At 31.0% G+C, this 15,436-nt stretch overlaps 1 pseudogene; it reads right to left on the bottom strand.

The window, feature by feature from the left end:
* Nucleotides 1-10,236: 10,236 nt before the first annotated feature.
* Nucleotides 10,237-13,914, bottom strand: LOC129903762 (uncharacterized; annotated as a pseudogene).
* Between the last annotated feature and the right edge of the window lie 1,522 nt (nucleotides 13,915-15,436).

Here is a 15,436-nt window from a genome sequence, read left to right as displayed (position 1 = left end):
GAGACTAGACGATGCAAAAGTTGCTCATAAGGATAACCAAGGCGTTCATGCCATACTTGGAGTGATGCTTGAGAGCAGAAAAATGCGCGAGGAGTTGAGGATGAGGTAACAGGAAGCCCACCACCATTCAAACTATATAAGCCATCATCAAGTGACCCTCAAAGTAGCATTTTTTCTTAAGGATTCTTCACAAAACAACAAGAGGGGTAAAATTCCATAAAGATACTATTATCTTTAGTAAATTGAGAAACACTCAGTAAACTCTTGGTGATGGAAGGAATATGAAGAACCTTATTAAGATGAAGAGGGTGAGTAGTACAAGAAAGCTTAGATAAACCAGTGTGATGAATAGGGAGTTTTTGACCATTACCTACATCAAGCTGATCCTCACCATTATAGTCTGTGTGAATGGATAATTGGGATAAGTCGGATGTAACATGATTAGTGGCACAGGAGTCTGCAAACCATAAATTATCAACAATAGTCAAAGGAGACATCATATTAGTCGAGGGAGTGACCATATTGGCTTGTGGACAGTTAGAGGATCGATTAGGTGGATAAGTATCCATATTGTTGCAATTGTAGCAATTACGAGCATGGTGGTTGGGTTTCTCACATATTTGACAAATAATGCGAGAAGACGATCTACTAGAAGAACGAGGGGGATTGTTGTTATTTGAGCGACTAAAGAATTTTTTAGAGGTGGTGAAACTTTGTTGATTAGGATGTCCAGTGATTGGGGAGTGGTTGGAGTACTGGCAAGATATGACATTGGCTTGAAGTTGGAGGGCTTTGGTTTCATCAACAATTTTCTCCCCTTCTTGGAGAAGTAAACCAAGAAGTGAGTCAGTAATGAGGTTCTCAAGATGAGGGTTAATGGCAGAGCGAAAAGAGTCATACAAAGAGTCTAGCCCGAACAAAATAGCGCTCATAAGTTCTTTGTCCATTATGGGACGGGCAGCAAGAGCTAGACTATGGGATATAGTACGTTTCTTGTCAACATAGTCCATAATGGTGGAAGAGCCCTTAGTGGTGGTTTGGAGTTAGTGGCGAAGTTTCATGACTCGAGCTTTAGGTTGAGATTGATATAGGTTGGAAAGATATGACCAAGCTTCACGAGCTGTACGGATGTGCATTATGTAGGGTAGGATAGAATGGCTCATGGTAGTTTTTAGCCTAAGAAAAAGGATTTTGTCCCTCTTTTCCCAAGCAATGAAGGCTGGATTTGGTGTGGATTCAGATGTGTCCTGAGTAGTGGTTTAGATAGTGGCAGATGGAACATTAGATCCATTAAGATGATCCTCCAAATCAAAAGCTTCAAAGGCAGAGTATACAGTAGATTGCCAAAGAAAATAATTTTCGCGATCAAGTTTTATCAGAAGGTCGGGAAGGGAAATTGTTTGGGAGTTGGAATCAATAATGGATGTATGTGTTGAAGGAGAAGAATGTGGCTGCATCATAGTAGTAACAAACTGGTTGGAACTATCCGTGGTGGTGAAAAAAAAAGGAGAACTTGGCTCTTGATACCAAATTAGAATAAAAAAAAGAGGTCAGCCGAGGCTGCCATGTATGATTTATATAAGGCTAATGATGTACAATAGAGTTTGAATACAAAACAAAAGCTATCCTAATTACAGAAAATAAAAGACTTTGAGTTTACATATGAGACTTATTAATATCTACGGAGGAATCTCATATTCTTGCAAATACGGGATCTTTATCATCTAACAAAAAACCTACCTAAAAATATTGGAGCTAATGAAAAACCTAACATATGAAGTTCTTCATTTATAGATGGCATAACCTTTTTTTTTGGTTTTAAGAAAAAAAGATTGTAATTTTTTTTAGAAATTGAGGTTCATTAGCCAATAATGACAAATATGAATCACTTGGTTAACTATAGTGTTACAAATTAGATCATTTTGAAACGGAGGGTAAGATTGCTATACACAAATACATTAGGTGCATCTTTGACCTTTTGCCCTTAAAAATATTAAAAAATTTAAAATTTCGGTTCAATATTATTTTAATCAATATCTTTTCTATTACGTTAAAATTACATCTCACACCTTTTGATCCATATAAAATATATATACTAACAACATAATGTAAATACTTATATAAAATTAAAATATATAAATAGTAAATATTTCGTCCATGCTTAATAAAGGCCCATTTGGTGGGATTATACTGAACTTGTTGTTGCTTAATAAAGGCCCATTTACTTAAATAATACAATATATAATATTAATTATAAATTTTAGTACATGTTTTAGCTTTACTAAAAATTAATAGTACTTTTTTTTATCCGAAATAATAATAATTTTTTTATTATTATTATTTCTTATTTTCTCTCCTTTCTCTCTCTTTTTCTCTTTCTTCCCCTCTCTCTCCTTTTTGTCTTTTTTCTATATTGGTCCTTTTTACTTTTTCTCTTTCTCTTTCTCTTTCTTCCTCTTTTAAAAATAATAATTAATTATTTTATTTTAAAATTTAATTTTGGATTAGATATTACGAAAATGATAATTTTACTAACTTTAAATTAAATATTTTTATAATTTTTATGTAAATACATATATAATGTATTTCTAACCCAATAAAAGAAATAAATATAAACAATAATTGTAATAAATTTTTAATTCAATATATTATACATATTATAGATATATTTCAATGCACGTAGTGAATACATAACTAAAATATTTTTAATACAATAATATATTCCGTTAATAAGAGAAAAAAATAAAAAATAATTATAATAGACTTTGAATTCAATATATTATATTATAGTCATGTTTCAATGCACATTGTGAATATATAACTAAAACATTTTTAATATAATAATATGTTTTAGCATCATTAAGAAGAGAAAAAATTAAAAATAATTATAATTTTTTTAATTCAATATATTATACATATTATAGGCATATTTCAATGCACGTGATAAATATATAACTAAAATATTTTTAATACAAATGTATTATAAGTATTATGTGTGAATTTCAAATATTCTAATACTATTCAAATTATTTTACGTTGTTAGAAATATATTGTATTTGTTGAAATAACAACAATTGAATTCATAACAATGTATAATATTGAATTCGAATTGTAATATATTTTGAATTCAATATATTATACATATTATAGGTATGTTTCAATGCAAGTGAATATTTTTAATGAAATAATACTATCCGTTAATAAGAGAAAAAATAAAAAAAAATAATTATAATAGATTTTGAATTCAATATCTTATAATTAAAATGTGGTGAATATATAATTAAAATATTTTTAATACAAATATATTATAAGTATTATGTGTGAATTTTAAATATTTTGATACTATTTAAATTAGTTTTAAATTAGGATAATTAATTATTATTATTAAAAGAGAGAGAAAGAGAAAGAGAAAAAAATGGAAAAAAAGAAAGAGAAAGACAAAAAAGAAATGACGCAGAAAGAGAGAAAGGGTGAGAGAGGGAGAAGAGAGGGAGGAAGAGAGGGGTTAATGGGTGATTTTAGTTATTAATTAAGATAAATATAATATAAATCGTAATAAAAAGAAAGTACCCTAAAAAAAGAAATTCATTTAATAAACTAGATAGACGAAAGGTCCATGTACATAAGTTTCCCATGATTGTTTTTGAGTTTTGGGCAATATTAGTGAAAGCCCACGGACAACCCATCTAAATTCTTAAGCAGCTTTTCTAGGGTCATTTACACGAAGCCCTTTATTTTGGGTAGTTTTTAATTGTTGTTTTTTAAATTGTTACTTTGTACTTTTTTGGGTAAATTACCCTTTTACACATACTAAGATGTCATATTTACTTTTATTCCCTATTACACCAAAAAATTTCTAAAATTCCTCTTTTTCCTTTAACTCTCTCTCCCTCACTGATACATCACGCCTCCTCCTACATCCTCGCCCTAATTTGCTCGCCTTAATTCGCTCCTCTTCAACAATTTTTGAGATTTTGAATTTATTAGTACATCTGTTACTCAATTTCAAGGTTCTAACTAAAGTATATTTTAATCTTTCCTTATATGGAATTTCACTTCATCCTCATTCAATCTGATTTCTCCTAAAATTTATATCGTTTGATTTCTTCTGTAAATCTTTGAAAAATCTTCTAAAATTGATATCATTTACTTTCTTCTATAAATCTTTCTGTTTTGTATCTCATACCTTTAATGATACATATAAAATCCGTTCATGGTCTCAAACAGTCCAATAAAAATCAAGAAATTCTTATTTCACCTGATTCTGATTCATCTTGGGAAGGTTACGATGAGGTTAGATCCAAACATCGTAATGATCCAGTAGTGATGGATAAGCTACGTGAGAAATTGAAGTCAAAATCTATAGTTAAACATGCACCCAAAGAAATAGATAACAAGATTGAAGGGGTTACAACACGCCCTAATCTCCCAAAGGTATAGGTTCAATTAAGGTTTTTTTTAATGAAAATTTTGTGATGGTTTTTTGATTCTGATACATATCGTTTATGTATCATCTTATCATGTATCAAGTGCTATCTCTTCTGATACATAGTGTCTTTTTTTAAATGCAATTTTTTTTGGAGATTTACTATTTCTGATACATCGTGTTTAAGTGTCAGTTTCTATTGTATCAAGTTTTAATGATTCTGATACATCTATATTTATGTATCAGATTATAATTTATAAAGCCTTACTGCTTCTGATACATCTTCTGTATGTATCAGAATCTCATCTCATGTATCAGATATTTTAATGCATATGATACATAGTATTTATGTATAAAGTTCAAGTTGTATTTAACCATTTTCATGTAAATGCAGGGAATGAAATACGTCATCAAGAAGATCTCTTCCCACCCATTGAGATTAGGTACGGCATATAGGGCCAATTTTCTTGATGATTTTAAATCATTAATAGGTGAAGAAGGTATAAAGTTATTTAGTCAATCCATATTTGGTCACTACTTAGATATGCCAAACTGCAATTTTCAAGGGCAAATCATCAAATGCCTGTTACTTCTTGAGGTAGAGCAAAAAAACAAAGAAGAATTGCACATTCGTCACGTGCAGGATAATATACTATGATTTACAATAAATGATTTTGTTATCATTACTGATTTGCGATGTACCGGTAATATCAATGACTTTCGATACTCTGATAACTCAACAAGTAGATTATTGTCTTTATATTTTCTTGGTGCCGAAAATGGGGTCAACAAAGCTTGTTTCATTGAGCGTTTTCTGATTGGAGGATGGAAAACAAAATGAAGACGCTTTTCAGATGGCCATTCTATACTTCATTCACACTTTTGTTTTTTCTCAACTAGGTGATGCACCTATATCTGTTGATGAATTTAAGATGGTAGAAGATGGTAGGTATGAGAAATACCCATGGGGAAAAATAGCATTTTCTAAATTGATAAAAGAAATGCGGCAGGAGTTTTCAAATGCCAAACAAATGTATCACCTAGGCGGCATGCCATACGCTCTGAATGCATAGATATATGAATATGCATCTCAAGTGCCCTCTGAAATTGCTGTAAGAGTGGATAATAAAATTTCCAGAATTCTTAACTAGCGTGTTGTTGCCGTGAAGCCAAAATTTGAGACCTTCATGTCTACCATCTTCAGTGAGGTACATGCATTGAAGATTATTCATTTATGCACTGATTCATTATACATAACATCTAAGATAAATTATATATTCATGACCTTGATATAGTATAATTTGATTTATAAAGTAGATGTATCAGCTCCTATATTTATGTATCAGATTATAAATATATCAAGATATAATGAATCTGATACATCTACTTTATGTATCAAATGAAAATGTATCAAGCTATAACCTTTTTGATATATATAATTGTATGTAGCAGAAACTCATTTATCAGTATTTACAGCTCATGAAAACTCTATCTTATGTATCAAATTATAATGTATCAAGAATTACATCTCATGATACATCTGCATTTATATATCAAATTCTACTACTTCAGATAATGTTGTTTTTCTATCATTTTCTCAAGTATCAAGGATTAATGTTTCTGATACATCATGTTTATGTATCAGAATTAACATATATCAATTATTCAATGGTTTTCTGACAAGCAATCAATATTTTTTGCAGTATCGATGCTCCAACATTGTCTAATCTCAACATGAAATGGAATCTATTATCATTAATGGCAGTCAATAGAAACCTGAAGCTTCAACATCAGCTGCCAAGGTCAATTTTAGAAAACCTCATGAAGTCCCCGGATTTGAGGACTTTTCAACAATATCACCCACAAAATTATTAAAAAGATCTAGTCATGTCGTTGATACATCTTTTCCACCTCCTTCCAAAAGAATGAAGACTTCCCCTACTAAAGAGCCAATTCAAGTAGAAACAGCCAACATGCATAAGGATTTCATACCATCAAATAAATCGAAAAAACCTGTTTCTCCTGACAATGTACCAGCGGCGAAGTCAGCGATAGGAGGTGAATCTTCTGGTCATTCAGATCAAATTGTTCATATGCAATTCAAATCATTGAAAAAGTCCATAAAGAAGTCTCTAAAGATATACGTAAGTTATTACTTTAAGATGTATCACATATAATATACTTTTAATTAGGTGATACATTCTAATTTTTCATATACCTGTATCAAGGTTGACCGGAAGTTCAAGCGTTTGGAGAATAAAATTGATTTAAATCATATTGATCTTTTGAAAGCCATCGACAGTATAGCGAACCGAATGACTGGCACATCATCTCAACTTAAAACAGATGATTTTGATCAAACATTCCATGTGGTTGAACAACAACAAGTACCTACTGGATTGGAGGTGCACAAATTTGCAAATAAATCTAACCCACCCCAACAAAATGACCAATCTAATGTCCAGGAAGATATTAAGGTACATACATCACGTAATATTTAATATTTATGCTTTTAAACTTCTGGATACTTTTTATTGTCATGTATCATATGTAAATATTATTATATTTTCAGGGACCTGAGCCATCCACCATGATAAAATAGGTGGACAATATATCAGAACAAAACATTTCATCAGATGTTCCAGAATCATTTGATAAGCAGGTTTCTTCTGATACATTAAAGGTAATGTATCAGAAACAAATTGATGACCAATCTGATGCTATATATATATATATATATTGTATAAGCTCAACCTCATTAAATATATAGATATATAGACATTTAGTACATATATATCATAAGTAAATGTTATTATGTTTCCAGGAAAATGAACCATCCATCAAGATACAAAAGGTGGATGATGTATCAGAACATAATATTGTAGCAGATGATGTATGATATCAACAGTTTTTTTATTAAATAATTGTTTTTTTAAGATAATGTATGATATCAGCAGTTTTTTAATTAAGTAATTATTTTTTTAACATTTGTAGGAATCGGAAACATTAATTTTTACACCACAATTGAAGGATGTATCAGCACACCAAATGAAACCACAAAGAGCAGATACTGATTAGCTTATTGCTGATTCTAATATATTACATGTAATGTATCAGATACATTATTGAGATAAAGTCAACATTAATAAGTTTTGTAATGACGTTATACATTACATGTAGAACACTGCAAAGAAAGATGGAAAAGTAGTCGTTGATAAAACTGACAAAGTAGAAGAGCAAGTTGAGGAGATTAAAAAAGAAAAAATCAAACCAAGCACATTGGAATCCAATACTTCAGCACCGTTTTTGACCGAAACTCTGAATGTAATAGATGCTCTAATATACGGACTTTCATTATCAGCCATGTCATTGACCGTTGTTAGTCATGAGCAAGTAGTTCAGGATGAATATCTATTACGCGATAGCCAGCTACCAACCACTCTTCCATCAAAATCCAATGTATTGTCTGACAATGCGAAGACACCATTTTGAAGAAGAAGGATTCCTTCGAAGATCTTACAATCGCCGTATCTTTCAAACTTTGGGGCGAGTGAAAAGGGTAAGAAAAAATTGTCATTTATTATGCATCAGACACACCCTTTTGAAGGTTTTGGTATATTCTATCATTCCCCATCCGAGTTTTTCACAGACTACTCTCAATGGATAGATAAAGGACTACTAAAATCGCATGGCAACAAGTAAGTATGATATATACAACTTATATCCATACAAGTTGTGTATTATATTTGTTATGTTATTTAACTACAAGCTTCCATTCAGGAAACCGAAGGAGGATCATTACAGATCTAAGTGCTCTTCATTCGGATTTGAAAAAATAGACTTTGTAGTGGCATTTCCTAAATATAAGAACTGGTTCTACCTAATGTCACAACCGAACAGATGCTGGAATAATGAGGTAAAAATTTCATCATAAAGAATATGATACAAGTCATACTTATTATTTGATACATACAAATTAATGTATCTGATACATGATGTTTGTTGTTATATAACTAATACTTTATTAAAATGTACAGAACCCAATATTTGTTGTTATTCTAATATCTGATACATCGAAGATGCAGTTGAGCAATCAGTATCGATACACAACGACAAGCTGCATTCTCAAAATTTACATCGAATATGCATACATAAGCTACGATCACATTCTACCTGACATTTCTACCCAAGAAGATATGGCAAGGGCCACTGTTATAGCTCATCACGAGAGATCCGTGAAGAACATAATAAGAGGTTTCTCAATACCAGCCGGGTTGCCCTGGCATTTGATAGATGAGGTATACATTCTAGTAAATTGCGACAGGGATTTTTATTGGGTTCTTGCGATAGTTGTGTTGAAAAAGAGGTTGATACGTGTGTATGATTCATCGCCTAGATGAAGAAGTAGAAACCCTTCCCTAGAGATCCAAAAGATAGCAGCAATGCTACCGACATACCTACAAGATAGTGGTTTCTTTGACAACAACGAACATACTGATTGGTCGTCGCTTGATTCATACAAGGACAAATCAACCGGTAATATGCTTGAACTACATCACCCATTTGCAGTTGAATACGTTGAAGGAATTGCGCAATAGGAAAGTGACAGCTTGTGAGTATTAACAATTATGTATACCTAAATCATTAATATGTCAATTTTACTTTTTTTAAACTTGTGTATTCCTTTCTTTACAGGAATTGTGGAGTTTTCCTGGCTATTTTTGCTGAATATCTTAGTAATAAAATTTCTATTCCAAATACTGGACTAAACGTCGAATTCTTCCGTTCAAGATATGCCGCACTCTTGTGGAGATATGATTGTCAGAAGGCCATGGATGATTATGTTAGCGATAACGATGATTCAAAAAAACCTAGGAGAGATATCTCTCCAAGCCAAGGAGAACTGATTGATGTCCAATAGTTTTTTTTGTGATAGTAAACATTTTAAATGTATCTGCTACTTTTAATGTATCTGATACATTAACTGTAATGTATTAGAATCAGTAAGCAACTGAAATGTTATAATCTTTCCATATATCAATTGAAAAGATTTGTATGTTTTTATCAGGTGTCAAACTCGAATATAAAATCAAAGTTTATGTATCATATTCTACTATATCAAACTTGTATCAAGTATAATATTCATAAGTATCACATTTTGCAAATTCTGATACATATTGTCTGTGTATGAGATTTTCATGCATCAAGATTTATTGTTTCTGATACATCATGTACATGTATCAGATTCTCATTTCTCAACATTTAGTAATTCCGATACAGTTATTTTTTACATAAGAATTCTATGTCTCAAGATTTAATACTTATGATACATCTTGCTTATGTATCAGATTCGCATATATCAAGATTTACTGCATATGGTACATCTACAACCTATATCAAATAAGATCTTATGTATCACCCACAACTCTTGTGGAATTATGGTTGTCAAAAAGACAAGAATGTTTATGTTTGGGAAAATAACGATCCAAAACAAACCCATGTGAGATTTTATTTTTCCTAGTCAAGGAGAACCGATGGACGTCGTGTATTTTTTTTAAAAACAATTATAGCAATAGAATGTACAATTTTGTTTTTCACCAATTGTAAATATTTTAAATGTAACTGCTGATTTAAGTATCCCGATACATTATATTTAATGTATCAGAATCGAATGTACTAATCTTGATATATATCAACTGAAAAAGATTTGTATGTTTATGTCATGTGTCAAACTCAAATACAAAATATAAAAATAGATGTAATTATATGATTCAAATAAAATATATACCGAGATACCATAAACAACATATCTATTTAGGAATGAAATTACAAGTCTTTCTGTTGTGGCCTTCGTGGCCACAACGTCCACAAGAATTTGTGTTACTTGTTATCTTCTCACTAGCAAACTTTTTTCTCCCTTTTTTTGGTCTTCCTGGCATCCTTTTGTATATTGGTGGCAAGACAAATTCTTCCAAAATTTCTTTCGGAGCAGACCGGTCTTTCTTATTTGGCAGAACCATTGGTAATTCATAAGTATTTGCCAACGCCTCTGGTTTGTAGTAATCAGAACTGTATGGGTGTAGGTCAGTAATGTTCTTGCTCTTCAACACTGCAATTACATGTGCACATGGTATCTCGTCTAGTTGAAATCTACCACAAGTGCATGTTTTTCTTTCTAGACACACAATGTATCTTATACCTAATTCGTAAACAGAATAAAGATAGTCTGATGAAGAAACAACCTACAGGAATTAAATTTCAAATATATGTATCAGTATTTATGCATCACATACACAACTATGTATCAGAACTGATGTAAAAGGGTAATAATTATCACAAGATATACATAACTGATGAAGCAACAAACTGCAGAAAATAAACTTCACATATATGTATCAAAACTCATGTATCAAATACAGATTTGATATATCAGAACAGATGTGTCAGTATATAATCATCACAGGATATACCTGAATGATAATGCAATAAACTACAGGAATCAAGTTTCACATATATGTATCAGTACTTATGTATCAACTACACATTTGATGTATCCGAATTGATATATCAGTATATAATTAGCACAGGCTATACCTAAATGATGAAGCAACAAACTGCAATAAATAAACTTCACATATATCTATTAGTACTTATGTATCATCTACACAAATAATGTATCTATACTGATGTATCAGTATATATTTAGAACATGTTATGCATAACTGATTAATCTACAAATTGAAGGAAATAAACTTCACATATATATCAGAACTTATGTATCAACTATAGAACTTATGTATCATAATTGATGTTTCATTAGTTAATTAGCACATGGTATACATAGCTGATGAATCAACAACCAGCAGGAAATAAATTTCACATATATGTATCAGAAAGTATGTACCAATTACAGAAATAATGTATCAGAACTGATGTTTCAGTATTTAAGTAGCATAGGTTATACCTAACTAATGTATCAAAAAACTGCATGAAACAAACTTCACGCATATGATGTATTAGAATTTATGTATCAGTGTTTAATTAGCACAGTTTATACATAACTGATGTATCAAAAACTTGCAGGAAATAAACTTCATACATATGTATCACAGTTGATGTATCAACAACAGAACTGATGTATAAGAAATGATGTATCAGTATATAATTAGCAAAGGTTATACCTAACTAATGTATCAAATAACTATGTATCAAGTACTTATCTACTTAAAAATAACTGTCGTGTACCTTCATTCTCGAACACTTGATCGTGTTTGAAACTAGGATATCTTCGAATTTTTTACCCAAAGTATGTTTTGTATAAGATGCTATTTCCCTATTTTTGCAGTCCAAGCACCAAATAACATTCTTGTTTGCTCCAAAAAGTCAATTATAGGCAGCTCTCGTGCTTCAACAAGACATTCATTGATACATTTTGCAATGTTATAAGTCATCATTCTACCCCTGTTGACAGTGGCATGAACCCTTGACCACTTTTCGTATCCTGTATTTTTTAAATATTATGCCACCCGTTGATCGATTCTTTCAACTTTGGCCATTAATTTATCGACTTCATCTTTTTGGTATGCCTTGGCCATTGAATAGAAGATGTCACTTAGTACATCTTTGCTCCTTCTGTATTTAGTACACACATTTTTCCATATATGCCATATGCATGCAAAATGAGGAACATTGGGAAATACCATGCTTATACTCTTGATTATGCTTTCGTTCCTATCTGATACAACACACATATTGTCCCTCTCTCCAAATGCATTCTTGAAATTCTGAAAAAACCACGTCCATGATGCATCATTTTCTGTATCAACAACACCATACTCCAACGGTAATATGCAACCTAAAAAATCAATAATAGCGATACAATAATTATTAGAATTCATCAGATTCACAACAAATGTGACAAATGAGACAACACACTATTATTCAATAAGCAACAGTATCAAGAAGTAATACCTGCCCCATCAAGTGTGCTAGCTGATACAAACGTCCCTTTATAAGGTCCATCAAGATGCACACCGTTAACAACAACTACTGGTCGACAAAACTGAAACCCCTTCATCAAGGGCCTTAACGCTATGGACAAATACATGAACTCATCAGTTGATGACTTGTGCATACTTATGTATGAATTTGGATATACGGTTTTTAGCATATATATGTATACAGGCAGCTGTCTATATCCATCAGTAGGGTTTCCCCTTAACATCTCCAAAGCATGCTCTTTTGAATGCCATGCCTGTTGATAGGTAATATCAATTCCATACGCTGATTTAATATCCTCTCGTATATCATTAGGGGTGAGAATTCTCTTATAATTAACCAATTTAGGTGTTGTGAATGCACTAACAAAAGCCTTTGTAGCATGAACTTTGTTGAAAATCCTATCTCTTAGTGCACATGAATGTTCACTATTGAAATATCTAACTTTGAATATATCGGGTTTTTTCCAACATGAAGCTTTCATTCTCCAACAACAGCTATCTGAAAAGCATATTAACACATAACTGCATTTTTATAAAAAAAATGGCATGTATCATACCAACATTTTTTCATATATAATATCACCAAACAAAGTGACATTCTGATAGAAAGTGTGTCAACGCATGTACTTGATACATGCTTCTTAGTATGTATCATGAACAAAAAATAAAAATGCATCTGATACATAGAGTCATATGAATCTGATACATACTGACAACAATATTTTTTAACAGTATAACTATCATTATTTTTTAATTGAATTACAGAAATAGAGTTTTTGATGTATCATGACAGGAAAAAATAATTTTTTAAGCATGTATCAGATACACACATTCATATGTATCTGATACATACTGTTTGATAATATCCAAAACAAAAATTTCCAAATGCAGAATATGCGCATACCTTTTACTGTCGGATCTTTTAACCTTGAAATTAAATTTATTATTGATTTTGTATTTGGCCATTACGTCAACTAGAGTTGCTTTGTCCTTATAGAATTGATTCTCCTTCACTTCTGCACCATTTGTATCAGCTATGTAGTTCGTCAAATCCAATTCTGTTATATAATAATTTACGACATTACCAGATTCTTCTAAACCAAAAATTTGGGACTCATTCGCGTTTGATTCGGCACAAACGATTGCTCCAGATGTACTGTCGAATGATTTTATCTCACATTTTTTTATATCAGAGCTTGAGATGCACAGGGGATAATTTACGAAATCAGGCTCTTTCTTCTTCAACTATATGTGAAGATTAACACCCATATCATTACGAATATATATTGGTGACGAGTTACCTTCAACTATGTATCGGATTTCAATATATTTCTCTGATTCATCCACACTCAATTCAGCAGCGATTGCTGCTTTTAGATTTGAGTAAGATACATTGTCACCGACAACGATTCCATCACTTTTGTATTGTTCATAACTAACATCGGATTGTCAAACTCCAGAATGTCTTAGTAGTATTGGGATATTCATATCGATTAATTGATGAAATGCGAAGTTTGTTTTGAATTGATGCTCTGTTGTTTTCCTTGGAGTCGATGGTCTGATTTTTGGCTTCAAAATTCATGTACATAACTGTCGTCTTCTTTAACCAATTAATCTCATTAATTAGATCAGTAATTGATATAAAGAGTCAATCATACCTTATCTCAATCTACTATCCATAAATAGCTGATGTGCATTAACTATCCTATAGCTAAAGTTGATGTATCAGATACATAACTTATGTATCAGCAAAACTGAAAAAATAATTGAAATCGACTTCGATTTGAATTGATGCTCTGTTTTTTTCATTCGAGACGATGCTCTGGTTTTTGGCTTGACTCTTCATGAACATAACAATTGCTTTTTTTAATAAATTAATCCCACTAATTAGATCAGTGATTCAATTAAATAACCAATTATAACTTACATTAAGATACTAACCATAAATAGCTGATATGCATTAAGTATTCTACATCTAAAGTTGATGTATCAGATACATAACTTATGTATCAGCAAAACTAGAAAAAAAATTGAAATCGAATTTGGTTCGAATTTATGCTCTGTTTTTTGGCTTGAATCTTCATGTACATAACCGTTATTTTTTTAACCAAATTAATCTCATTAATTAGATCAGTAATTGATTTAAAGAACCAATCATACCTTATATTAAGATATTATCCATAAATAGATGATCTACATTAATTATTCTACAGATAAATTGATGTATCAGATACATCACTAATGTATCAGAAAAATTGAAAAAAAAAGGGGAAATCGGATAATTTTGGTACAATGAGGGATGTATAGTAATTAGACTTTTCCATTATGGGATTTAAGTAAAGTTTACTATTTTTTTGGCCTTCAAACATTTTAAGTAATAAAAATGAGAGCTAAAATACTTTTTACATAAAAATTTTTTTGTAAGGCATAAGTTATGTTTTATAAGATATAAGTTTGGCGTCAGAATATTATGCCTTAAGAAATTTATAACCCTCAAGTTATGTCTTGCAAGACATATGTTCAGTTGGAGAATCCACAAATGTCGGACAAAACAAAAATTTTCTAAACTTATACCTTTAATTTAGCAACTAATCAACTTATGCCATATAAGACAAAAGTTCTCTAAACCTTAGCCTTGCAATATAGATCATAGTTAAAAATACTTTGATATGTAAAATTTTCATTAAATGAGAAATAAGGACAAGCTAAAAATCCTAATTTACATGGCAAAAATTAAAGACCACCTCGAAATAGTGGCAATCCGTGTGAAAACTTGACTTTTGTAAGACAAGTTGTTGACATTGGACTCTGAATAGTTTTAAATGTGTCAGTGGAAGATCCAGAATTTCCAGTAAGGGGGTTCGAAAAAAAAATATAATGTTTAAGATTTGAACTTGAAACCTCAAGGTTAATTTTTAACCCCTCAATTATTAAGCCAGCCTCTAATTTTCTATTCAAGAGGTTCAAAATTAATATATACACATAAGAATTCTTAAAAATACCTTATATG

Source organism: Solanum dulcamara, chromosome 9 (assembly GCF_947179165.1).
Source record: "Solanum dulcamara chromosome 9, daSolDulc1.2, whole genome shotgun sequence".
Taxonomy (NCBI): domain Eukaryota; kingdom Viridiplantae; phylum Streptophyta; class Magnoliopsida; order Solanales; family Solanaceae; genus Solanum; species Solanum dulcamara.
Note: the sequence above shows the minus strand (reverse complement) of the source record. Positions and strands in the feature narration are given on the sequence as shown.